At 27.9% G+C, this 27,375-nt stretch overlaps 3 long non-coding RNA genes across 15 annotated transcripts in view; 1 reads left to right on the top strand and 2 right to left on the bottom strand.

Annotated features, from left to right (window-relative positions):
- Positions 1–19,124, bottom strand: part of LOC107447501 (uncharacterized) — an 82,443-nt gene extending 63,319 nt beyond the window's left edge. For 3 of the 4 annotated variants that reach the window (XR_011638315.1, XR_001584534.3, XR_006224769.2), the window contains exon 1: positions 18,695–19,124. This is a non-coding gene — a long non-coding RNA (uncharacterized lncRNA). The remainder of the gene's footprint in view (positions 1–18,694) is intronic. The other variant, XR_011638316.1, reaches the window with a different exon arrangement.
- The window catches only part of LOC107447500 (uncharacterized), a 93,817-nt gene that overhangs the window by 49,640 nt on the left and 16,802 nt on the right, over positions 1–27,375 (top strand). For 2 of the 3 annotated variants that reach the window (XR_006224768.2, XR_006224767.2), the window contains exon 1: positions 24,634–27,318. This is a non-coding gene — a long non-coding RNA (uncharacterized lncRNA). Of the gene's footprint in view, positions 1–24,633; positions 27,319–27,375 lie in introns of those variants that run through there. The other variant, XR_001584532.3, reaches the window with a different exon arrangement.
- Positions 21,313–27,375, bottom strand: part of LOC107447499 (uncharacterized) — a 167,899-nt gene continuing 161,836 nt past the window's right edge. For 7 of the 8 annotated variants that reach the window (XR_006224764.2, XR_006224762.2, XR_006224760.2 and 4 more), the window contains 2 exons: positions 24,490–24,640; positions 21,313–21,701 (listed from right to left, as the gene is read on the bottom strand). This is a non-coding gene — a long non-coding RNA (uncharacterized lncRNA). The remainder of the gene's footprint in view (positions 21,702–24,489; positions 24,641–27,375) is intronic. The other variant, XR_011638314.1, reaches the window with a different exon arrangement.

Genomic DNA, 27,375 nt, shown 5'->3' with positions numbered 1-27,375 from the left:
TACAGGGAAACACAGCTAAAATTACAATTTTTTAACCTGGTTAAACGACATGGTTGATTCCTGAGCTGGTTCTTCCTAATTTTTTTCTCCAAATTTGTCTATTGCAGGACATTTAGGTACGACAGATTGCATCTTTCTTATTTATGATCTCGGATTGAGACTGCCTGTATCATACTAGATGCATGAGTCGAGTCTCAATCGAGTTGAGATAACATATATTATTAATAAAGTGGAAGTTTTCGGCTATTGTGAGGAAGAATTATAGAGTATATATGCTCTCTTGTTAGTTGCTAGCCAGCTGAGATTCTACTAGTTACACACATTTGATTAAAACAGTAGGCAAGAAAGACATTTTCAGCTATTGTAATGTACATAGTTGAGAAGGATTCAAAGAGCTATTTTATTTATAATATTTTTATCTTTAGGCAGCATTTTAGCCTCTAAAATGGTCTCTCTTATTTTAACTCGCTATTAAAGCCTATATTTTAACTTTCAAAGAATTTTCGCACATAGAATAAAATCTCAATATTATACTCTCAAAACTTTTACACTAAATGAGAAATCATAGATTAGCAGTACGATAACACCTACAATTAAGGTAGAACTATATATTCGTCGTAATATTATCAACTTATGTGCTAACTTAATAATAATGTTAATTTGAATAAACCATAGTAACTTGACAAAAACTGTTTCTTGCTCGGTAATATAGAATGTGAAACTTCAAGGATGCAAAAATTTGGACATTATAGATAACTCTTTTTTTTAAGAGTATTTTTTTTAATTATGAAATATAAATTTCGTAAATTAATGTATTTTCGTCAGGAATGAAGTGATGCATATGTTTTGTTTTCCCTTGCCTTTCCCTATTATTCATAAATATTTTTATTGATCTGCGGATTATGTTAATGGCAAACAGGGGATATTTATATCTAAAGCGTCCTGTAATTAATGGGCAAATAAATGTCTCACAATTGTCTTCTCTGAATATTTTATCCTCCGGATAAATTTAAATTCATTCATTAATCTCCTTTGGAAATATCGAGAAAATTATCTATAATTGATTTTGTAATTTTAATGATGAATAGCTAATTTTCTTATAACTTCAAATGAGTGCAAATTTGAAAAATTGTCCAAAACAACTAGTTTGAAATTTTTTGTTTTTCATTCATATTCAAAAATTTATCAATACTGATTTTGTAAATTAAAGAAATTTCAATGATGAATTACTGTTTCTCTTACATTTAAATATCTGTAAATTTAAAAAATTTGTGAGCCGTTCTTAGAAGATTTTACTTTTAATACAGAAAAATGACACCGGTATGTATTTCATAACCATAAATTATTAAAATAATGAAAAAAGTGAGAAAAATATGTTTAATAAAAATTTTGCGTCAAAGGGTTAAACAAAACAATGTCATAATTGTCTTGGGAAAAGAAATATAAATTGTGGCATAAACGTTTAACAAGAAATCTATTTTCCTGATTAATTTTAATGTATTCATCAATTCCCAGTGATTATTTAGATTACTAAAATCAGTAATTATAATATTAAAATGTATAGATTAATATTTAGTTGATCTGCAGACTGTTTAAACATGACGTACAGGTAATTTTTACTATGTAAATAGAATAATAAATGAATTCTTACGAATAGTTTTATTTGAATTTTTTATCTTCTTGATTATTTTAAATGTATTCATTAATTCCTTTTTAGTTGAATTAATAAACACAATAATTATAATATTAAAATATGTAGTGCTTCCCAATATGTAAACATTCAATGTAAAATTTTTTTTGCATCCCAATTTTAAGTTGAGCAATTAATTTCCTCTTGAACAATTAATTTCCCTGAGTATCAGCACATTTTTATATTATGTTGTTTACATTTTATTTTAAAGCCGTTATTCTAGGCATTCTTTTTGAAGAGGGTTTTGTTGACTTATGTTAATAAGCTTATTATTTATTCTGTCATACTCAAATTAATCTCAGGGTGTTTAAATTGTATAGTAATATTTATCAAGTTAAATAATTACTGATTACATTGGTTGAACATTCTTTTTTATTTTTTGAATTCATAAATTCTGACTCGCAATACTTCGTAATATGTCACTTTGGGCATAACCCCCAAAGTCGGAAAATGGGGCTCTCAAGCTATAATTTCATTGGCTACATGCGCTCCTTTCAGGCGCGGGGGGTCTGCATAGATTTATGAAGCTCTTCTCCCAGTCACAAAAGTACGCATTGACCAGGCTCACGTGACCGCCAATCAATTTCCAGCTGCCGACTCCTCTGGAAAGCAAGGCATGCATGCACCCTACTCTACTGCCTAGGTCAATACGCTTAGGCCCGCATCAAAGTGTGCTCTGACTTAAAAGACAGTAAACAACTAAATTTTTAGTGCCTTTGGGATTTCTTCTTTTATTCTTTACTAAATTCAATTATGAAAACATTACCTGTTGATGATCTTTTGAAGAAATTGAATCAATAGAACTTTGGAACTAAGTTTAAAAGATCAGGAAGTGTTTGAAAAGGATAATAATCGAGGATTTTTAATGATAATAATCGGAGCAATTTTAATATTCTGTTCTGGGTAGTCGTTTTAATTGAATTATAGTTTGTAAACTTCTGGATGTAGGATAAAATGCGCTAGTTAATTCCACCAAATATTTTATTTTTGACTTTCATGTTTTTTGAACTTATACCGACGAAGAAAAAAATTCAGCTAAAATTACCGTCTTGTACGGTAATGACTTCTCTGGTTAAAAAAAANTGTGTGTGTGTATATATATATATATATATATATATATATATTTGAAATTAGTGAATTTTTCCGCTTATATGGTATGGTAACGCTTTACCGGTTTGCAAAATTTATAAGTTTCTATACCACACATTTAGCAAAAAATAAAAAGCTGAGAAGTTAATTTATCCAAATAAATTATTTCTATGCCATTTTGTAAAAAATTGCTATAAAATTACCAAATTTTATCACACATTATAAATTAATATTTTACTGTTAATTCTACGAAAATTATGGCCAAATCTGTAGGTAAAAAGAGTTTTTTTTTTATCTTCCCATAGAAGCAGCACGGCAATTTTCACAAAATCTTGGTTGTTTCGACTATACTTTTTTTCTCAGTGCATTATTAGTAATTTTAGAACGTGTTGTACCATATTTTTAAAACTTAGTTCAAATTGAATCAATGAATTAAACACCTCAGTATGATTTCATCAAATTCATGACGTTTCGTCATTATATAGATTTTCTGTTTAGAATGATTGTAGAATTATGACATCATAGAGTCGTTATTTTCTTAAAATCGGCTTTTCTTGATTGCATAATACAGCATAACTATTAACTTCTCAAATGATAGCTGACATTTATGAAGTCTTATGTGGTTGTCTATATGTCAGTAAAGGTATTCTCATGAAGATTTAATAATAATGAAAAAGTGCATTTTATTTTTGTAATACCCGACTTCGGCGTTAAAACGCATTTTTGAGCATGTGATAGTTATTTATTTTTGTTATTAATATTCAAAAAAATTAAAGGGACCTAAGTAAAAAGGAGAACTTTAAATTCTATATTTTTATCAAAAAGATATGCACAAAACTATATTATTATAGTTGCAATTATGCCTTTGTCGTTTACATTCTCTCCTTAAAAAAATGCTCTCAAAGCTAAGCTATGACTTAAAAATTAATTTTTTGTATGATCCATGTTTTTTGTTTATTTTTTTAATGTTTTGTTTTTATTTATTTGCTTCTAATAATAATAATAATTATTATTACTTTTTTTTTTTTTTGAAGGAAACGTATGACTTAATCTGATCGTTTGAAAAAAATTTTATAAGAATAAATAATTAAAATGAATCAAAAGTTATCCCAGAGATAAATGCGAAATAATAATAATAAATTAAAGGATTGATAATTATTTTTCTTTATTTATAATTCAGATAATGCTTTTTAAATATATTCAAGAGATCAAATAAAATTCAAAATTATTTAATGCAAGTAAAAGAACAACAAAATAAAAACTTTCTAAGGCTATTAAATAGTTTCTGTTACAAATAGTTGCTTTTCTCTTAACTCCTAATGAGTTTGCGATCAAATTGCCCGTTACACCATGCCGTCGATACACCATGCACAATCCCTTTTCATGTCCCGCGGAGTTTTTTTTTTTTTTTTTTNTTTTCATGTCCCGCGGGGTTTTTTTTTTTTTTTTTGCTGACTCTTATTTCAGTAAAATTCCCTATCTTTATTTTTTTCCCTCTCACTCAGAATTTTTCCCTTTTCTTCTCCTCCGATTTAAGGGATCGTACAAAAAGTATAAAGAACGTGATTTTGCATCAACCTCTCGGTAGTAGCATTTAGGTCCGTTTGCTCAAATGTAATGTCGGCCATTTGCGTTTGAACCCGTTTGGTTGAAGCGTTTATCGCACGTAGGGCTCTTGCGAACTCTACTGCCGGCCGATAGGTTCCTTCGGGTTAAATTAGTCGCGGAGTCTGGTGATGCCAATTGCTTATCATACAAACAGCGAGACTTCAAACTTAAGTACAGCGGGCTACTTAATTGTTGATCATTCTCAACTCCTCTTGCTGCCACGTTTTTCCACACCCACAGTTCATCTTTTTGGAGCACGATGACAAAGTGTCATTTTTCTCACTGCTCCAATTTGAACTTCTCCCCTTAATGTAACCAGTTTCTAAGTATGCATCCTCTTCTACATGATGAATGGGAAAAGGCCTTAGATGCCTACGCAAAGAAACTAACCGAAGGCTGCCCTATCCACTTGTTTGCCACTTATACTTATCTATATTTCATTCAATAAAATTACTTCATTCACTTTTTAAAGAATTCTTAAGCTCTAAGCATTCCCATATATTTGGTTTGCTATGAAAATTGATTTCTATATTAATTTGATAAAATGGTACCGTTATAACTTATCTGGTCGTCTATTTCCTATTTCTTCCGTATAACGATGTTTATAGCTAAGCAGGTAAATACAAGCTACTGTGATATAAGAGAAATTTTGTATATTTTGGTTATACAGCCACACATATGTCATATATGTCTGGCTAAATTCTGCGGCTAATGCATTCTCTTAAGAACTATATATATAAAATAAATAATTAACTTAACTAGAAAGAATGAATAAAGCATAGTAAAATTTAATATAACCTGAAAAACAATAGCAGGGTCTGAACTACTAGAATATGGTAAAATTTACCGTGCTTCTGGCTCAACGGGAACATCAAAAAGCAAGCTAATTCATACCGAAACCCTTTGGTAATGGTTATGGTGAAGTAAGCAATAAAATAAGATTTTATAATATGTGCTAAAATTTCGCAAGTTTCGTAACTTAGATCATGGTACAAATACTATTTATTACATTAAATTTACTTTTAAGTTTTTCATTTTTTACGAAATGTGCGGTAATAAGAACTATTAATTTGAAATCGAGAATTTCGGAAAGCCGTTGCCGTATCAATAGAAAATTACCAAATGAATGTTTAAATTCCGAGTTTTATTTATCAGATTTTTTTCTCTTACCAGAAATGTCATTAACCACGGTAATTTTACCAGAAGTGTTTTCTCCGTTTTCTTTTCCTTAAGACTCTCTAAACTAATAAATAGTTCTTTTAGGTACATCTACTATTTTAAGGGAAGGGAAGGTATTTTTGAAATATGTTTTCATGGAAGAAATAATTGGCAAGAGAAATATAATTATGTATTTAAAAATTTGAAGTGATTATTAAACAATTTAAAGAATTAATTTGTCTAAATTATTTTAGGAAAGTCAATACTTTAAACTTTTGAATAAAACACAAAAAATTATATTGATTTGTTTTTAACAATTTAAATGTTTGTATTAAAATATTTCTTTCAAAATTTAAAATTATTTTTTGAAAAGGTGATCAAATGTGTAATACAGACGATATATAAACTTGATCAATCGCAAAATGTCATGTTCATAAAAAATTATAAAACATCCTGGCTTTATTTATTAAGGCGTCTTTAAGTAAACAGAAAACAGTCGTTTTTATAGACGAGCGCTTAAAATTATATATTTTCTCTTCTTATATGGTTACACGAGCAGGAAAACCTCTCTTTACTATTTATGTAGTCTCAAAACTTATGAGAATTTTTGTGGAAACACTCCATTCAGTTCAGCATTTAGAAAAGGAGAAAAATAAAGGAGGAAGTGGATGACATGGGATGAAGATGCTAGATATCGACTGTCACGCCCCCCTACGGTTGTTTTGAGAAACTTCCCGTCTCCGCCATCTTGTAAACTGATTGTTCTCTTTTATGGCGTCTGGCAACATAAAACACATTAACAACTATCATAGATTACAGCGTTGAAAAGGGACAAAACTGGAACGGGAGATTCATATGGAGTTACGAGGGTTGGGAGACATCTGTGTTGCCTACTGTATGTCATCTATGAGTTTCATCAAACTTTCCGGTGAAAATTCTTTTTCCGTTTACCGCTTTATCCCGTGACTAAAATTGCCATGTAAGCTATGTCTCTATTGTTACACGAATTACTCTTGCGAAAAATACTTATCTTGGAAAAAAATTTTTGAATATGTTGTTTTGTGAGATATAAACTAGACGAAAAAATTTGATTTAGTAATTTCCAAGGAAGTTGGAATTTTGTTTTAGAAATTTGTATTTATAATAACGAGACGTTTTGTCTGTGATAAATATTCAAATAAGTTTTCGTCATAAGTTTCGAGTTTCAAATTTATATCCTGTATCGTACTACATACGAATTATAACATGTAAAAATGGCTTTGAATATCAAAATTTAATTACGAACTAAGCAATAAATTGGTAAAAATATAATCTAGGCGAATAAATTTTATTTAGTAGTTTCTAAGGTATTAGGGAGTTTGTTTCTAATTTTTTTGCAAATTTGTTTTTATAATAGTGAGACTTTTGATCCGTGATAAATATTCAAATAAGTTTTTGTCATAAATTTCGATTTTTAAATTTATTTCTTGTGTTTAGAATTTTGCATCGTACCACATGCAAATTATAACAGGAAAATAGCTCTGAAAGCCAAAACTTAATTAGGAATTTAGCAATAAATAAATAAAGATATAATCTAGACGAACAAATTTGATTTAGTAGTTTCTGAGGAAGTTGGGATTTTGTGTTTGAATTTTTTAGAAATTTGTATTTATAATACGTTTTTGTCATAAGTTTTGATTTTCAAATTTATTTTCTTGTGTTGAGAATTTTATATCGTTCTACGTGAGTAGTACTACATGAAAATAGCTTTGAATAACTTATAAGGGCATCAAAATTTTCGATGTTCACGATTATTTTCTGATATTTTTTACATTTTCAAACAATTCTGGAGGTGTAGAAATAGTGTGCCTATTATTTTTTATTATTTTATATGCTATATATATATATCTATCTATCTANATTAAATTAATATAAAAAATTTATTCAAAGTGTAGGTGAAAAATACATCAGCGTTAAAAAACATTTTTGAATGTTTAGACCTTGGAACATTTAATTAGCAAAATATTCGACATCATTTTTAGAGACTTGTTTTCCGTTGTTGTAATGAAAGAGTTTTTTATATATATACTTTTGGCTATAATAATGTTGTTATAATAATATATTATTCCATCATACCGTTTATTACGATTCTTTAGCGAATCTCCTAATCCGCTTTAGACCACATGACAGTAGTATTTTATTTGAATATAATTAGCATATTTTGTTATACGTACTTAAATAAAAAAATAATTACTTATTTTGCAAGACTTAGCTCCTCTTTGTATTATTCAAAATATAAGTCTCACGTGATAATAATAATAAAATTTAAAAAAAAACCTTGCATGAAACTTCAGTTATTGTTAAAAATTCTCACAGAACAATCTTTACTGATCCATAATTTGAAACAAAACTTTTAAAGCTAACTTTTACTGAAATTTTTATTATTTTTTGTTAATTTATTATTTTTATGTTGCATTTTTAGTTTTATTCAAACTTAAATACATAAATGATTATAAATTGTTTTGCTAAGTACTGATTTGTATCAATGATATAATAATGAAAAAAGTGTTGCAATAATGATTAAAAACGCCACAAATGTCAAAAATGGCGTGAAATTTCAGATGACATAAAGTAAATTCAGATCTAAAAGCCAAACGGATTTATTTTATTTCATTTACTTAACGATGCACGTTTAATAAGTGTACTTGATGAAAAACAAAATATTCATTATTTTACAAGTATTGATACTTATTTACAATATATTAAAAAAAGCTCTTTCAATAATAATAAAAAAAAAATATCTATTCAGATCCTTGATTCAAAACAAAACTTTTCCGAAAAATTCCACCCAAACATTTATTCCACTACTTTATCTAGATCACTTATTTCGTATGACTCTTTTAGGGTGTTAAGCAAAATTTCCATATCGGGGTGACGCAGTTTTCCAAATCCTTTCAGTTTATCTTTTCCAGTTTCTAACAATCCTTTGCTTTTCTTGGGTTTTCCCTGCCCTTTGCATTCTAGGCTATTCGTCAGAGCAGGCGTGCATTTTCTCCTTTGGGAACATTACATCCAAACATGCCAACTTACTTGATTTATAGGTGGGCCTCGCCCGGTGCCCTCCTCTTTTCCTAAAGGGAGGGTGGGATTCCCAAACCCCGTAGCTCATGAATTAATCCAGATTCAGCTGGGAAGGAAAAGCCCCAGTAGGGGGAAGAGGAGTCGGAGAAAGCCCCTTTTGGTTATAAACAGACTCAGACTCTTCCGATATTTTTTTTTTTATCGTTCTTTTTTTATTTTAGTTTCATTCCTGATTTTTTCTTTCTCTACCATTCCTATTTAGAGTTGGAACCTGCTAAGAATCAGATTTATTGTTTGCAAAATTTCCCTCCTGAAATTTGTTTTAAATTTTAAATCCTCCAGAGGAAATAAAAAGGAGAAAAAAAAAGGGTGAGTTTGTGCGGGTTGTGCCAAGGTACACCCCCACACCATTTCGTCTATTCAATGCTTTGGGTAGTTTTCAATTTGGGGATTTTGTGTTTTCGGTAGCGAAAGGGGAAAGTGAGTTAAATAAAAATGGGAACGGGAGTTTTTTTTCCCCGTAAGCACGTCTCTATCATTCTAAAGGTCAATTCCTACTAGTCACTGAGGAAGAAGAAATAAATAGGAAAAAGTAATGTAAGAAATCGGAAAGAAAATGTTAGCCTATTAATAACGAATGAGGCAATTCGTAAATGTTACTATTCATTGCACGAAGTGCAAATCTACTTACGTGAGTGATTACTGTCGCATTAATGGCTAAACTTTTTGTCTAAAGAATGTGTGCTTAGATGCTTTTTTTTTCTTATATGGATTGTAGACTGGAGTATTTTCTTCTTTATATGAAAAATTTCCACTAATTCACAGTTATCGAGCAAAGTCGAACAGGCTTGTTATAGTCTTTGTCGAACCAAATTATTTTATTTTTTGAAGAGCACTATTAGAATTTTCATTCTACAATTAGGGTAAAATGACCAAAAACAGTCTGTCCATCCAATTAACGGTAAAGATCATTCTTTACCTTTATTGTTTTGAAACCGTTTTCTACTAGTAGTATGGTTATAAAGCAATGAATACAAAGCTGTACTGTTTTTCACCGTTTACAAATAGCATGGTTTCAAAACTGTAAGAAAGAAATTCATCTGGACATCGGAGTTAGGCTCTTCGTTAAGTAATGGCCATTAGAGAGTGCAGGACACAAATTGGGGAATACAAGGATTATGGCAACTCTCTACGTTTTGAAGACAATGGGGGAAATACTGCTGCTGCGCAACGCTGGGACACGAACCTTAGCCCTCTCGGTTATAATATGTACCCAGCTACAAGGTACTAAGTGGTTTCAAAAAGTGGGCTTAGTTGGTGCGGAAAAAATTCTGGTTGTTTAACCGTATTAGGTAAAAGCAGTTAATGCCCGGTTTTTCTCTCGGTTAACAGTTTGAATACCATTTTATTTATGAGTATTTGACTGTTTTGTTTTAATATGGTAAAATTGTTATTAATCAATTTTTTTAGTGAAATTTCTAAAAGTGCATAAATATTTAAAGTGTTTGTTTAGGAGTTGATAAGGAGTAAGGACTTTGTTGTTATACACTTTAAAATTGTAATTTGCAACTAAAATTGCACGCGCAATAGTTTGTCTGTTTCAAATTTGACAAAAGAAAGTCTAAAATTATAACATTCATTAAAAATGGCGTTAGAATTATAAACTTGTTGCAATGAGCCTTTGTTTACTTTCAGTGTATTACCGGACATTCTAATTAGCTTAACCTATGACAAACTTAATATTTATTTTTACCAGGTTTTTTTTTTATTTACCTTTAATCAAACAATTTATTATAACTTATGTCACATTTTCATTTAGACCTTATACACATCCAGTGTCTAAGTAGCTCCTATAATTTCGTGTTGAGACACCCAGCTTTGAGTGATCGTTTCAAATTAGGCAAAACATCAATATAAAATGACGTTGTAATTACAAACTTGTTGGAATAAGCCATTGTTTATTTATTGACATTCACTTTTACCATCGATAAACTTAATTGTTTATTTTTCATCAATTATTTTTGTCTTACGTCCTTTTTCTGTTAACCTGTGCACTATGTATATATTGTTCAAATAGATGTTATGCAGGTCTTATATTCAAAAAAATCTTTTGCTTTAGGTTATTAATGACTCTTAAAGTATATGTTTAGTTGCACACGGTTGCAGCTTAACTGCAATGCGCTTACTGCGGGTAGCAGTTTGGTTCAAATTGACAACAATAGAAAAAAATGTTGAGAAATGATTAAAATATTAATTTAATTGTAGTTTGAGTTATAATGCAGATATAACAGAAAATTATTCCAAAGTTACATTATATAAAAATTATAATGTAACTTTGGAATATTTTTCTGCTAGTATATTTGTTGAGATTTTTACTAGATTCCGTTTTTTGCAAATTAAACTTTTCAGTCATTTGACATGAAATAGTGTATTAGGTCAATGAAGTTCGAATGAAACATGAGCTTCATATATATAAAAAGGTTTTTAAATGTTTGTTAAAATTGTCATAATTGCAGCTTAATAGCGCTAAGTTTACTGTGTATTCAAATTCGACTAAAGAAATGATAAAATGATAGCATTAATGTAAAATAAATGTTTAATTAAAAAATTGTTTAAAAGGACCATAAAATAATGTGTTAATAGGGAGAAAAAAAATACTTGCTCAAACCAGGTTTTTCACGATTTATTAAATTAGGGGATATATATTAGCACCTACTCAAATGATGTGAAATAACAGTAGAATTACTGCTGTTAGTTCAACAACAGGCAACGCATTATTTCTGCTTCAACAGCAACTCTTTCCATCTATTTTGAAAGAGTACCGCTTGCTTAAGAAGGGTGCTCCTGATAGGGTGACAGCCGTTTTTCATTAAGGTGCTGAAAAAAAGTTTAAGTCCATGGCTCTTGCAGATGGACCGCAAACGACTTTGTAATCTGAGCCCCCTTTGAGTGGTTGGGTCAAAGGCAACCCGCAAACCCTCTTTTAGAAGTGTTTCCTTTCAACTCAAATTGTAGAGTACATTTTCTGGCTTTTGCAATAATTATTTAGAGATTTCCGTAATTGGTAAACTATACAAAATTTCAATACAATAATTCATTATAAAATTCAATATAATTACTCTAGAAATCTACGTATCTTAAATTAAAATTGTAATTATTAATAAGTACTTGATTTTAGATTAGAAAGATAAATTGAGTATTTCTGTATTTGAATATAAAACCATAGCTTAAATGTGCAAAAAAGTTGCGTTACACTTTTTTTTAACAGTCAATGTTATTTTTAGTATTATAGATACATACTTAAGACTTAATAAAATGAGCAAGTAACCTTTATTTAAGATAATAGGTAGACTGTAATATTGTTAAAACCATATAGAGTTAGTTCATTACCCTTCAATTACTTAAATCCTTTAAAAAAATGGTTAATATTAAAACGAAAAGGTAATTTTAATAACAGATAATTGTTAATAACTTGAGAAGTATTCTGTTACGTTTAAAAATATTTTCATATCTTAGTTAATTCATGTATATTAATTCTTTTTTTAAAAAAAAATGTAAATATAGTATCTAGAATCTTATTTTTCATTGTCTGAAATATGACTTTTGGTAATATGTGATGCAATTAGAATATATATTTTAAGAAACAACTAAGAATAAGTGCTAAATCGTAAGATTCTAGTCTGTTATGCTTTCTTTAAAACTTTGAAGAGCTGGAAAAGAATAAAAAAAAAGACCAAAATCACAAACTTTCCAACACTCCACTTTGGAAGAAGCTCAAGTAAATTTTTTACTTCGTTTTTCCGTTTTTTTTTTATCTTGTTTTCCTCCGCCGTCCGGCAATTCTCACAAAATTCGGGAAACTCTCCTTTCCTTTAAAAAACAAAATAAGTGCAAGTTTCGTAATCATTTCGCCCATTTCCCATTTCTTTCTCTTATTTGACTGCCCCCTCCTGTTATTCACTTCCCCCTCTTCGACTTTTCTTTCCCCTCTACTTGTCTGTAGCCCCGGAGCAAGTTCTTTGATAAACAGAAAAGCCCCGGCCGTGGCTTTTCTTTCTCCCCTCTCCCGTATTCTAAGCCCTGACTGGCTTCACTTTGTGTTAGGGAGTATAAATCTTTCAGGATGCTTTTCCTTTTTAAAACGTGCCCTAATGCTTTCCCAATCACTGTAATGCAGGCTTGCCTTCCTATCTTTTCTTTAGTCCTTCTGACTTGCTTTGATAGAGGGGCTGTACACAAAATTTAAATTATCTTTCAATTTTTTGACATTTTAATGGTTTGAAAGCAAATAAATTAACATTAAAATTTAATCTTCATGAAATGATATCATGGTTAGTCATTTGCCAACTTCGATAAATTAAAATTAAATTAATAGATCGGATATGCTTTATGTATGCTACACTGTTAGAAATTTCTAGGAAAAAAGGGTAAAATAAAAATTTATTTAGTTGTTATTTTTTATAATTGTTACATACTGTTAACTGTGAGAAATACAGTTTAATAACTGATTTTGCCTAATCAGTCTAATTTGTTCAAGTCAAGTAGCCAAGTTGTAGTATCAGCCAAGTAGGCCCATCTAATGAAGTCATTTAGTTCCTCGCAACAGGTTACATATTATACCCGAGAGAGCCAATCTGTCAATCTCATGACCGACAGATTGTGGGTTGGAGTCCCTTGAACAAATAGTTTTCAGTGTCCGGAGCTCCCCAGTTTGAGATCCTGGACATTCAAGCAAAAATGATAAGGCTGCTTAAAACAAAAGAAACAGGTATTTCCTCTCTTTTACGACACCGAGAAACAGTTTGACCACTTTCCGGTTAATTAGATAGACGGACGACAGTCGCTTATTTTACCGTAATATTGGAACGAAATTTTAACAGTGTACTTCTTAAACGTGGATGTCATTGTGGTATTATTAAGTACTAATTATCAATACAAATTATTACTACTTATAAATAAGTAGATGCCTATAGTTTTTACTTATAATATTTTTAAAAATTAGAATTATTTTAACAAACACAAAATTAAATATCGCTTTCGTTCTTAATAGTTCTTCCTCACAAATTTCGTCAAGTTTGATACAACAATTTTAATTAGTTTTATTCTTACATTTGTAAATTTGGTGAATACATCATTTCCTATGACTATGTTATAAGTCCACTTTACAGGTGAATTTTACTACCCTCGACTTTTTCTGAATTGTATATTTTTTTTGTCCTTTTTTCCTTTAATACAACGCAAAATAAATAAAAAATAACGGTGAGTTACATTCGTGAGTTAAGTACTAAGGAGAATTTGATGTTAAATGAAGGAACTTTGAGCGAAATTAATCCACATTCACGTTAAACAAATTGTTAAAAAAATGTCTCAACCATCCCATGGTCAGTCTGATCAAATTGTAAACCTAATACTTTATTCATATGTAACTGGGGATAGTTAATCTATAGTCATGAACGTCAGATAATTGTTGTGAAATATGTAGTCGGATAAGAGAAAATAATTTTTTCATTTCGTAATCAAGTTTTGATATTTAATTTTCCTTTTTCAAATTTTTTTTATTTAATTCGAACAAAGAATTTTCACCTCAGATTATTCAATATTCTATTGTAAATCAGAAATTCTAGTTAAAATTAATAGTAATTAATATCTATCAGATCAGTTTAGCAGCTGACGTAAAACTAAAATTAATTGCTAATCGTGAATCATGCAGAACTCTTTTAAGATTTTTTATATTTTTTACACTCAGTGAAAGAAAACATAAAACTTATACTTCGATATTATTTTTAGTACTGATGACAGAAAGAATGTCAAACTGTGGTTAAAGTGCAGCTCTTCTGAATTATTATATACTAAAGCAACAAAAAAATGGTTTCACTTAATTTATTTTTTATCTCTGTATTTTTGCACCGTCAATAAACAACGTCAATAAATTTCTTCAGTATAGATAAAAGTCAATTTTTACCAAATAAATTAAAGTAAACATTTAAAATTCACGCCCTGTGTGTAATTATAAATATAAGAATAAAAATTTATTCGCGAATTTTTTTTTTTTTTTTTTTGGTAAAACTCATTCAAAATGATGTTTCGAAAAAGCAGATAAAATGATATAATTGGTTACTGAGATCAAATAATAAAAAAAGTTCTGCAAACATAAATTTTCCGGAGTGGTGAACTTTTTAAATATTAGCATAACCCCCATTTCTCCTTTTCACATCTATTCCTGTTCTCTTTTTCTAGGAGAAAAAAAGGAAAAAAATCTATGTCGGTAATGAGATTGAATTGTCCAATAGGGGACGAGGGAAAGATACTGACAGAGGATGAAGATATCTCCCCTACCCTCACGCCTATATTTTCTCCTACCTTCCTATATTTTATTTCTTTTTTCAAAAACAGACATCCATCCAGATAATATCCGCAATATGAGAAAACGCGAACAAAATTGAAATGTTCTTTTTTTTTCCGCGAACCCTCCTCCTGAGGAAGTTTTATGTAATTTTCTCAAACTTATTCTTCGTTTGTTGACTTACGTCATCACTTAACGGATGATCTTGGGGTAAATGTAATGTGGGTGATGTAAATATTTTAAGCGATAACTGTGTTGATCATTTTCTTTAGGCGGTGAAGTTTTTCGATAAGTTTTTTTTGGATGAGCCATAGCCTTTAATAGTTTGATAAAGCTAAACAGATAATTATCTAAACAGACAATTTTAGTTAAACAGATAATTTAAAGTTAAGAATCTGAACATATTCTTCATGTACCGATTGTGTATATTCTTAAAGCAATTGTATTTGAAGTCATGAAATATAATTTCACTGCATGTTTTACTTTTTTATTAATTTACTTTTGATTAGAGAGCTTATCATTTTCAAAACAAATTTCAAATAATAGTAAAAAATAAATAAATAAAATGCGTGGAAATTTGTTTGCTTATACTCTGTAAAAAATTCCAGATGAAATAACGGTAAAAAATACAGTCTCTCAATGTGCCGGTACTTTTACCGTTAAGTCCATTATTATCAGAACATGTTACGGAACAAAAAATTTGATATAACGCAATTTCTACAGTAATAATTACAGCGACATAATTGAATCACTATAATTAAGTAAATATTACTGTAAAAATTGCGGTAAAATGGAAGTTCCAGTACTTAATACTGTATTTTGATCCGGAATATTTTAGTGTGCTTCAGATAATATTAGATTATATACATTATAATATTATAAAGCTAAAGAAAAACAATGTACGAAAAGCAAATTGATAAATAAGAGCTTATAATTTTTTTCCAGGCTTAGACGAGTATTAATATCAATGACAGAACAAAGCAAAAAAACATTTTTTTTCTTGACTCTGATTATAATGCAGCATCGAAATAAAAATTATGCCTAATTTTTAATTTGTGCTTCTGTTTTTTTTTTTCTTAGCTTTCCCTATATTTTGCAATCGGATTACTATTTTTAATATAATTAGACTTATCATGTTTCTTATTTTTTTCGCGCTAAGTAAGAATTCATGTGGTTTATAATCTGTAGGAAAAAGAAATGAAAATTTTTAATAAACAAAACTCAGGTAAACATTATTTAAAGTAATGCCTGTTTTATAATTTATAATAATGTATTTTAGTATGATAATAACTTAAGCAAAATGTAAAAATTTTGTTTCTTTAATTATCATAATGAAGTGGTCCAATAATTATTGACCTCAAAATTCTTAGCATATTTTTATAAATGATTAAAAAAAATAAGGTTTACAAACATGATAAAGATAACTTTTCTTTTTTATTGGAGGGGGGAGTGTAGTTTGTTTACGCAGGCACAATACAAATGAAAAATTTTATCACCTATCTTTGATAATAAAAAAGAAAAGTTGACGCTCATACTGTTTTGATCTGGATATTACGTAATACATTTAAAGCTACAAAATCAGCATTCATATTTTTGCTTTCAAAAATAAAATATATATTTTGTTTACATAAGTGTAATTTAAATGAAGAATATGGCCCTCAATCTTTGACGGAGGAATTATACTGTTTTAGTCTGAATATTGCTTATAACATTAAAAGATACAAATTGGCATTCATTGTTGTCCGCCTGCAAATACACAAATTGTACATTTGTTTACATAAGCGCAATTCAAATGAATAATTTTAGCATTGTGTACAAGATTTTCATTTGACGTAATAAGATGAATGAACGATAAACTAAAACAATGTAGAATAAATTGGAAAAGTAACCTAACCTAATCCTGGAGGCTCCTTGCAGAGGGATTGTCGGGAAAAGTCTAGGCTATCGATTTTTCCGGAATTCTTAGATTTCGATATTTTCCTTTAGACTAATTTTTTAGTGTAAATATTTCACTATAATTCTTAAATTGGAAAACGTGATAAGTTTAGATTTTTTGTAGGAGGGTTCAACTAAATAGTGTGACGATATACGAATGTGTTTCTTGATTTAATTTGAGAAAAAATTTCGTTTTTTATTTTATAAGACAATTTGAGTTTGTTTTACACATCATTAATAAACAAACAAATACATTTTTATAATTAATTGTACATTTGCTTAAAAAATTTTCATTAGTGTTTCTTAAATATTTCTGAAAACTCTTCATAAATGTTAGTATTAAAAAAATAATACCCATATATTTAAAGCTATTTTGAATAAAGAATGTTAATTATTATTTTCAAACAAAAATAATCGAATAAGGCAAAAACAAATTGTCGGCCAATAATATATATTTAATTTTATCATAGTTATTTTAGAAAATGTCTGCATTTTAATTTTTCTGGGGAAAATTATTGCTTAAATGTTGACTACGATTACATTTCATGAATATAATATGTTTTAAAGTATTTTGAAAGCAAAATTGACGGCAAAATGCGTGGCTACAAAGTTTATGCATGCAAAACAAACATTTCCTAGTGTGAAATATATACATAATTCCGAGTTAAAAATACCATTTTATAAGCATTATAGTTAAATTCTATTTGATATTTTGAACCAAATAGTTGTTAATGCATAATTTGATTTTTTTTTCTTCTTTTTAATGGACATTAGAAAGGTCCTTGAGAAATAAGCGTTCCTATTCTGTTTTAATTTTTAACAAAACAAGGGAAGGAAAAAAAAAATCAAAATTTTTACAATATTCTTACAGTATAAGTTACAAAAACCCTTTGAACCTTTTTGCCATTAAAAGCAAAGGGATGGGAAGAAAAACAATATTATTTTACAATTATTTCGTAATGACGTCATTGTAATTGAAATGAATTGAATGATAGTGTTATTAAAATTCCATTAACCTAATTATACAATCGCATTAAACATTTTTAAAATACAAACTATAAAGAAATTATATATTGTATTTAAAAAAATTCTTAAATAAATTATATGAAAAAAAAATTTAAATAAAAATTTCTCCTCAGATGGGAAACAATTATTTGCGAAAACAAATAATAAATACTGATTTTATAATTACATTAAATATATAATCAAAAAACAATATATTTTGAAAATCTTATATTTAAATGCTTTTAACATTTTTTAATTCTATTTAACAAATATCGAAATTTAAAAGATCTTAAAAAATATGTTTTAACTAAAAAATGAGTTTAAATTTAATTTCCCATTTTAAATTTTACAACTGGGATAAAAAATTTTTATTAAATCTTATCTAATGTAAAGAAATATTTTTCCATTTTGTTTACGTAATTATTATTTAATGTAACATGATCGTTAAAATAGCAAGATAATTAAGGCACCATTAATAATTACTCATAATAATAATAATTATAAAATAAAATTAGACTCTGTACTCCTATATAAACGAATTAATGAAAAAAACAAAATGAATGGAATAAATTTTATGATACACGTCTCTCAAATGTTTTCTGTATTATCTGCGTTTAGGTTTAGATTAGATTCTAAGAAAGATAAAGATCAATCTAATGTTAGGTTCAGGACATTTTATATAAAGAAATATAGAAAAACATTTTATTTAAGGACACACAACTTTGTGAGTTTACTATTTTCAGATACGCAATACAAAAGTAAATAATTTAAAATTGCTACAATCATAAGAATTATTTAAAAATTACCTCTTATAAAAGTATCCATATTTTCTTAAAATTCATATTTTAAATAATATCCATAAGAAATTTTCTGTTAGCACACACAAAAATAAATGAAGACATAATATTTGTTGACAAAACATGCTTGAGAATTTTTTAAATGAATCTTAGATTTTTCTTATGTTCACAAAGGGCGGTTATACAATCATCCTATTACCACCCCCTACCCATTGCCCTGAAGGACCACCGGTCTTGTTTTGGTCACGTGAGGTAATAACACTGATTAAAAATCACCCCCCTCTCTCTTGTCGCCATGTTTTATGATGCTGTAAAACTGACGCAACAAAGGACAGTAGATGACCCCCAATGCCCCCCAGGACCTTTCACCTGATGATATCTGTAGGGAAAGGAAAGGGGGTCTCTTTTTCTTGGAGGGATTGTAAAATCTGTATATTTTCTCTGAAAAGCTACCATAAACACTTTTCAGGGATTTTCACAGGACTGTCTATTTTATTTATTTGTTTAAAAGCAGCTTCTGTTTTCTACCTTTTACGAGCAATAAAACATTACTAACAATTCAGAGAAGTAGGACAAATTTAAAAATAAGTTATAATTGAGAATTCTGTTCATTATAATTTAATTTCATTAATTCTAATTTTTTTCTATGATTTTTATGCTACTGTCTAATTAAGTGATTTATCTGAAGAAAGTTTGTATTTTTCTTTCTAATATAATGACAAAACTTTGCATATAAAAATGCAGGTTAAATTTGAAATTAAGTAATTAAGAACTAATTTGAAACGGGGAAATTAAGAACTAATTTAAAACGGCTATTTTATTTGATTTATAATCTTCAAAGTCTGCAAGCAAGACCATTGTTATCAGTAAATTACCCAGACTTTGTGGATTTAAATTATATTCAGTTATTTTAATTGAACAAAAAAATGTAATAGACGCTTGAATATCGACGCAAAATATTATACACAAAAAATTACAATTGTACACGTTTTTCAGGAAAACTACGATTAGAGATTTTTAAAATCCTGGGAGAAAGATATAGCTTAATATATTGTAATAGTGGTTAATAATGACAGTAATGATATATTAAATAACCGTGACTTATTTAAAATATTTTATATATACACAAAAATTTAAAAATACGAAGAAAAAAAAAAGATTCGCTATTTCTAATGCTTATTTCAAGAACGCATTACTTGCTATATATTTAATATTTTCTTGTCGGTAGAAAAATTGTAGCATTCTCTCAATTATTACCTTATTTTTTATCAGAAATTATATTTTGGTTATCACATCTTTTTTGTACGCAAAATCTTTGGTTTAGATTGTTGTTTTAAACTTTTTCAATATGTTTACAGAACATTTTTTTCAGCTGCATAAGACTTATAATTCTAGAATTAGTTTAATGCTAGTTTTCTAGTTTTGTTTTATTTTGCCTTTCGCGGTTTAATTTCAATTAACTATGATTTCCTTTTTTTTTTTTCAGTAGTTACTTAACAAAATTTTATTCGATTTTAACGTATATATTTATATTATAATTTTTTTTTTTACTCTATTTATTCGTTGATATATTAGCTATATACATGGCTTCAAGGTGACAGTAATCGCTAATCAAGTTCTTTTTTTTTTCGAAATCATGTGAAGGAAGCCTTGTTCATGTTAATAATTCGAAATTAAATATTAAAATATGACACATATTTTGTGTTCGCATTTTTTTATTTTATATCCGTCGTTGAACAGCCGACCCAATTTTGAGTTTACGACTACTAATGATCAACTCCGTCGCCTTGTAATTTTGAACCAATTCAGAAGATAAGGAAATTCCTGGATCAGTACCCCCAGAGGTATGATTTGTTATGGGAGCATGGAGGACTTGGTGACTCAACAGATTTAACGCGTATCAGTCACCATTTACTACACAAGGAGTCTTCGTTTGTGTTCGTATGTACTGATAATGAACCAGTCGTATTTAAAATGTTGTCAAATATTAAAATTCCTTTCTTTTTTCTTTTTTTTTGTTTGTTACTCTTTCCTAATCGTACCCGTCCTGAACTATTCGTAACTTATTTATGGTTTGAAATATAACAGTAAATATTGATTTCACTTAATGTAACTATACATATTCCAATTTATGTCATTATACACATTTCATTCATGTAATACCCCATATTTCAATTTAGCTCGATGCCGCATATTAAATATCTGACATTAAGAACGGCTGTATGAACTATACTACATTGTTATTCCATACTTTAAAACTCTGTTAAGTGTTTTGCAAAACAATAACACTTTGAATCTTTTACTATTTATTTATTTATTTTTTTTATTTAATTTTGTATTAATTCAAAAATAAAAAGTATTGAAAGAAAATTTTTTCTTCACCAAATTAGCATTTCCAAGTGTAATTCCGTCAAACATAGTCTTTGTCTACATTGACTGATTAATATTTATACCCAAAAATAATTTCAAGAACAATAAAAAAACTTAATACACATTTAATTCACCTTGATTTGTATCAACAGACAGTAATATAAAAATTATTACGATAGAGACCATTGACAAACAGCTAAGTTTGCATAAATATTAAAATTCTTGGACAATTTTTTACATAAAATGAACGTTACATAAAAATTCGTTGTGTCTATTAGAAACTGAAAAATTTTATAATATTAGTATACATATGGCTTTTTGGAAAGCAGACAAAATTGGTTTAAAAAATGCTTATAAAAAGTTCACCGCGGATTTCTTTTATCGATATTTTTCCCTCCATTTTTTTTGTTGATATTTTTCTTTTTAATATTAAGGTGTGAATAGCAAGCAAAATTATGAATAGGCAGCAGTGTTCAATCCCTCTAGCAGGGAGATTTCATACTTTGCATTCATATATGACTGCTCTTTACAAAAGCTTCGTGGGTAGCATTCTTCGATCTACACTGCCCGGGGAATACAGCCCTTGTGCTATATTTTTTTCTTCTTTTTCTGGTGCTTTGATATCATGCAGTTGGTGTAGATGGATCTGCAAACAAAAAGAAAAAAAAAGAAGACAGAGACGAGGAGAAGTATCAACAGAAATTTTCCACGGTTTCATCGCTGATTTTTATCGCTTATATATCTGTGTTAGTTCGACGTGAAATTTGTATATAGTTGGGAAATTTCTATTTTTATAAACTTTCTTTCTTTACTTAGAAAGTTTCTGAACATGAGAAAGAAGTTTTTGTGAGACAACTCATAACTTGTCTTCTGGGGGGAAAAAATGAAACTATCGATAACCAAATAAAACACGTTTCGAAGAAAAATTAATAAGGCGTGGAGACATGATATATATTTTATTATCTATTCTATATTATTTGTTTAGCTCTAATTAAAATTTTTGTGCGATAGCTTGTCTTTAAGAATAAAAAATGCTATCGATAACCAAATGAAACACGTTTTAAACGAAAATTAATGCAATGTAGAGACGTAACATGCATTTTATTATCTATTATATGTCATATTTTGTTTAGCTTTAATTAAAATTTTTGATTTAGTTTAATATAAATTTAAAGCTTAGAAAATATAAAAGCGCAATATATGACTTTAACGTTTCCTTGTTATATTCTATTTAGTTCTAATTCAAGTTTTGAAATTAAAAGCTTAGTTTAATTTCAGTAAAGTTCAAAGCTCGGAGAAATGTTTATTTATTTGCATTATTATAAAGTTATGCGAAGTAAAAAAAATTTTTTTTTTCAAGTATAACAAAAGTATTTCCTTTATAAAAAATTTAATATTATTATTTTTCCTTTTGAAAAAAGTTACAATGCAGTTGTTTTCTAAACTATGTATTATACTGTATAGGTTAACCTTTGCATAATATAAACTTTTATTCGATGTTACGAAACTGATAATTATTTATGATTTAATTGTATTCATTTCATAAATTTATAAATGGGTACTATTATTTGTCTTTCTCTTCAGCTAGTTAAACATTTAAACCTTGCACTCCATGCTTGCAGTAGCGTTAAGTACAAAGCAGCCACAAATATTGGAAAAAGTGGAACCTCGTCATTTTCATTATTCATTAACTCAACTAATTTATTATTAAATTTTTGTTTCTTACGAATACAACTACTTATGAAGAGAATAATTTCCATAAATTGAGCTACAAAAATACACTTGATAATGTAATGTACAATAGCGATAAAATTTGTTCACTGGATGATTATTCTCTCATAGACTTTGCGATTAAGAAAAAACACACAATCTTTAAAAAAAAAAAAATTTCGAGTTGATTATTTGAATTTATTTAAACGAGCTTCCACTTTCAACTAACACAAATAATGATGACTAAAACAAGAGTAAATTTAGCAAATATTTCGCTTGCTTTAAATTTATTTAAAAAACTAATGTTTATTCGATCACTTTTTATGAAAAATCTCTTAAAAATAGTATACTGTACTTCAGGTGAAAGCCGAATATGACAAATTTGCCCTTAGATAAAGGTAGATTTAGGGAGGTACTTGGAGATAACAAAAATCTAAACTATGTTTTAAATGTTTGATACAATACCTAAATTTACTCTTGTTATTGAAAAATAACAACAAAACAAATATTACATTCAAATGAATTTTTTTTTCTCTTTTTAAACAATTGAAAAAAGAATTAGAAATGCCATAACAATATTTCTTTTAATGATGCAATTAATTTGACATGAAGTATGCAGAAAAGTATAATTAATATTTGTCAAATAAAAGAAAAAATGGTTTATTCATTTGACAAGTGAATGTTTACCTTATACATGAAATTAGCTCAGTATCAAAAATGCTTCATCTAATATTATTGCAATACTTTTTTTAGGGAGTGAATGTGCCAGTGGTACATTTTAGAATATTTGTTTCATTATATTGCAAATTCAGTGTAAAAAGTTGCATGCCAAAATACACGTTTATATATAAGTAAAGATGACTTTAAAATTGTACAAAAGAACTTAATATATTTTTCTACTAAAAACTCAAATCAACAACTTGTATACGTGATAATGTATTTAATGTATACATAATCACGTAATGTATTTATCATCACGTAATATATCATATACAACGTGATAATGCATTCAAATGAACAATCAAAAATAAAGAAAAAAAATTTCAAAGTCGTAAAACATACTGCGAAACGTCACGCTTAATTTCTTTTCTTACGATAAAAACATTATTAAAAACAAAAGTAAAAAAAAATCAAATCTGTTTTCCTTTTAAGTATAATTAAGTTTAATACATAGTCTTTACTAAAAACAATTCAATTTATCGCGAATTTTAAAGCTACTATCGAATATTTATTTATCTAATATTTCTTGGATTTATTGAAGCCTCATATGTTTCAAGAGAAAATTGAAATCTTAGAATTCTTAAAAATAACGAAATAAAGACTCATGTAATCTGATCAAAAATAATCTATTATTTAATGCATAACTAACTATTTTATTAAGTTAAAGAGACTCAATTAATTAAGATTTTTCATTAATTTATGTTCATTTTTATCTTCTTTAACAAAATCTGATCAAAAACAATCAATCAACAAACGTGTAATAAGTTTCTTTATTAATCTAAAAAACTTCTACCAAGTAAGCACTTGCATAAACATTTACAAACAAAAAAGGAAAAAAAATCAATTTCTGCGGAGCATAAAGAAAGTCTCCAGTGAGATGAATTTAGAAATGCAATTTTAAATAGGTAACATGAACTACAATGGAATACTTTGCGCAAGACTGAACATAGTAAGAAGAAGAGAAAGGTACAAGGAAGGGTGCACTAAATCAAGAAAATGTATACCTTTGAAAGTTTCTTGGGTGTGCCAGTGATCTTCACCACAGTTTCTCTCAACCCTCATACTTCAAAAAGTATTCCTAATTCTTTTTCAGCTGAGAAGAGAATAAAATGTTCTATTTAAGCTCTGCCTGGAGGAAAACTTAGTAAAATGTTCCTGCAAAAAGATAGAAGAAACATAAATAATTTAATCATATTTATGATTAATTTATCAGACTTATTCATTAATTTAAATTCAACTATCAAAATTAATATACAATACGTTTTGAGGATGTTTTTCAAATATTTAATGTGAAGTCAATAAATTGATTGAATTAAGCAAGTGATAAGGGATTAAACAAGTGATTAGTTATCCTGCTTTCCAAATTTTAAACACATATGACGTTTTTAATAGTACTGATCTGTAATTTTCAAACCGTTGAAGGGATTTTTAAATAAATTTCGATTGAAATTTGAAGAAGTGTTATTAAAATGCTTGTTTAATTTCATTTCTATGCATTTTTAAACACTTCTTAATGTTTCAAATTGAATATTATGTCTCAAAAATTAAAAAAAAGGAAAAAAAGCAATTAGTGAAGAAGAAAAAAAACATTTTAATCATTGCAAAATCTTGACAGTGCAACAAGTAAATGGCGTAGTTACTATCAAATTTTGAGTACCAAATTGCAAACAATCTTTAATGTCTTAAGCTGATAATGTCTTAACCCGAAAATTTAAAAAAAAAAAAATTATGAAAATTATGCATAAATAAATTAAATAAGAAAAATTAGCAAAAGAAATAATATTTTAATATTTGTGAAATCTTAACAGTGGACAAAGCATACGGCGTAATTATAAGCTATTTTTTGAAATGATTGATGTAATCACATTTTCAATTCAAAAAAACAAATCGTGTAAATACCATAAACCATTATTTATAGAAATATTTTACTTTTCCCTATTTTGAGAATGTTTTATTTAAAAAAATCATCACAATTTTTTTTTTAAATTCTGAAACGCAATCTTACAATTTTGGGTATGTTTAGTGCAAGAAACTACGCCACTGCAACCTAATTCTTTACTATTCTTTTTCCCGAAAATTTAGGAAAACATGATTCTCAGTGTTCTTGAACATTTTAAAATGTTGTAGCAGTTTTATTTTAAACAAATAAAAATTATTTGTATAGTTATGATGCAATAAAGAAAAATAAATTCTGTCCATAATATTTACTTGAGTTAATAAGATATCATAGTGGTTACTGGGGAAGAAAAAATTCTGCTTTAGTTTATATGCTACCACTTTTTACAAACCACATAGGAAACGTGAATAAATTTTGGAGATGGTTTTTGTTGAAAGCTTGCAAGTCTCATTTCATGTTATACGAACACAACCAGAGTTAAGTATTACGAAATGGGTAAGTATCATTTTCTTCCTTATTAATTCAAGTTTGATCAAATTACACTTATAATACGTATTTCAAAAGCTCTTTAGCTAAATGTAAGGCTTTTTTTTCCTTTCAAACTAAGCTAATTAAAAATTCGTGGGATTTTAAAAATAACATTCCTTGCTTTTTTTCATAAAACAAAATCAAAACAGTTTTATTTATAAAATAATTCTAAAATTTTTTTCTTCATGATTTGGACTAAATGTCTGTGATATTTGAATTAATTTGATCCAGTTGCTTTTATAGTATAGACTCCAAGCTTATTTTAAAATCATCTTATACGAAAGTATTTTATCTAATCAAAATCACTGTAAAGTATTCTTCTAATTTTTTATTGTAATCTTATTATTTTTCTTCATTATTTGTCGAATTATGCTGGAAGTATAATAAACACGAGAATAAATTTATTTTTTATTTTATGGATAGAACATTTTATTTCCAGTACGCTTCAGTTCACATAATTTAAAGCATTTTTAAATTTATAAAAGAGGAAAAATTTCTAATAGCTTATCAAAAGATGTACAAAACAAATAACTATTAATCAAAAAATACGGAATGCAATAAAAAATTTTTTAAAAAGTTGATCATGCAATGATGTCAGATTGTAACAGTGTTTCGGTTGAAAATCATTTTTCGCATTAAAAATTACAAATTAAAAATAAAAAAAATTTCAAGCAACAAAAAACTAAAAAAAAAATCATAATAATAAAAGTTAAAATAACCAAAATTTTAGGTAAATAAAAAATAATTATTCGAATTTATTTTGAATTATTACCTCAAACATGGCAAGCGACAGATAGTATAATATTACATAATCATTACTTCTTAATTATTAATATAAGGTATAATTAATTAAGGGTATAATTAATAATAATAAAATATAATCAGAGTAGACAGTTAATAATAAAAGATAAGTAATCATAATTTTAAAAAGATCGTAATTTTACTTCTGATAATTCATTGGAATGAAATTTTTTAAAGTTGTAAATAAGAATGAAATAATGGTCATTTGCTGACCAGAGGTAGGGGAAATATTCCCAGGCGCTTACGTAATATTTAAAAGGTCCTATATCCTCCAAAAAACCTGGCATTATCTTATGATCATATTGCACAAAAGTACTTTAGAGTAAGTTTTTAAAAATAGCAGTGTAACGTTGATTTTAATGCCAGCACCAACCTTCACCACAAAGCCCAATAAGAAATGATGAACAAATAAACCATGCAAGCCTAAAACAATGTTAAATATAACTATGCTAGTTCACATGTTATGAGCTTAAAACTTTTTTATATCCAGATAGGATCTGCCTTTACAAAACAAGGCTGGCTGCCTTTACAAAACAAGGCTGGAAAAAGCTATCGAGGATGAATCATCGCTCGCAAATCAAGAGTTGAAGGCGTTATCAAACTAAGGGTAAATTAAACTAATTTTTTTTTCCATGCCTTTATTAAACCTTTAAGCAAACATGCT

This window comes from Parasteatoda tepidariorum, chromosome X2, assembly GCF_043381705.1.
Source record: "Parasteatoda tepidariorum isolate YZ-2023 chromosome X2, CAS_Ptep_4.0, whole genome shotgun sequence".
Taxonomy (NCBI): Eukaryota; Metazoa; Arthropoda; class Arachnida; order Araneae; family Theridiidae; genus Parasteatoda; species Parasteatoda tepidariorum.
Note: the sequence above shows the minus strand (reverse complement) of the source record. Positions and strands in the feature narration are given on the sequence as shown.